This window comes from Osmerus eperlanus, chromosome 23 (genome assembly GCF_963692335.1).
Source record: "Osmerus eperlanus chromosome 23, fOsmEpe2.1, whole genome shotgun sequence".
Lineage (NCBI taxonomy): Eukaryota > Metazoa > Chordata > Actinopteri > Osmeriformes > Osmeridae > Osmerus > Osmerus eperlanus.
Genome location: NC_085040.1, coordinates 11,547,032 through 11,547,837, shown reverse-complemented (window position 1 = coordinate 11,547,837; position 806 = coordinate 11,547,032). Strand labels below are relative to the sequence as shown.

Sequence of the window (806 nt, the reverse complement as noted above, 5' to 3'; positions counted from 1 at the left end):
AGAGAGAGAGAGAGAGAGAGAGAGAGAGAGAGAGAGAGACCACCTTGGATTGTCAAATACCAAATCTGGATATGAGTAAGTAGCCTATGGTTGTCAACGTATTTCGTACGGCCAAACCAGCATGGCAATGCCCGATCTCGGCCGATCTCAGAAGCTAAGCAGGGTTGGGCCTGGTTAGTACTTGGATGGGAGACCCCCTGGGAACACCAGGTGCTGTATGCTCTTTTGCTCACTTGCAATATGCACAAGTAGTCCTTCATGAAAGGGGCTGGAAGCTGCTTTCACTTTGCAGAGAGAAACCACCTTGGATTGTCAAATACCAAATCTGGATATAAATAAGTAGCCTATGGTTGTCAACATATTTTGTACGGGCAAACCAGCATGGCAACGCCTGATCTCGTCCGATCTCGGAAGCTAAGCAGGGTTGGGCCTGGTTAGTACTTGGATGGGAGACCGCCTGGGAATACCAGGTGCTGTATGCTCTTTTGCTCACTTGCAATATGCACAAGTAGTCCTTCATGAAAGGGGCTGGAAGCTGCTTTCATTTTGCCGAGAGAGAGACCACCTTGGATTGTCAACTACCAAATCTGGATATGAATCAGTAGCCTATGGTTGTCAACTTATTTTGTACGGCCAAACCAGCCTGACCACGCCCCTTCCAGGAAGTGATTCAGGAAGTCTGTTTGGACAGAGAGCAGGTGGATTCTTTTGTTTGTACTGGGAGTTTATTTGTGTTTTGATTTGTAGTACATCCCCCAGCAGCGGTTGGGCTGTTTGGGGGAGAGGGGTTTTTTGTTTGGTTTCAT

The 806-nt window shown here is 47.6% G+C and overlaps 2 pseudogenes; both read left to right on the top strand.

Moving 5' to 3' along the window:
- The first annotated feature begins 103 nt into the window (after nucleotides 1-103).
- LOC134010223 (5S ribosomal RNA) lies at nucleotides 104-222 on the top strand (annotated as a pseudogene).
- Nucleotides 223-363: 141 nt separating this feature from the next.
- Nucleotides 364-482, top strand: LOC134010214 (5S ribosomal RNA; annotated as a pseudogene).
- Nucleotides 483-806: the final 324 nt, after the last annotated feature.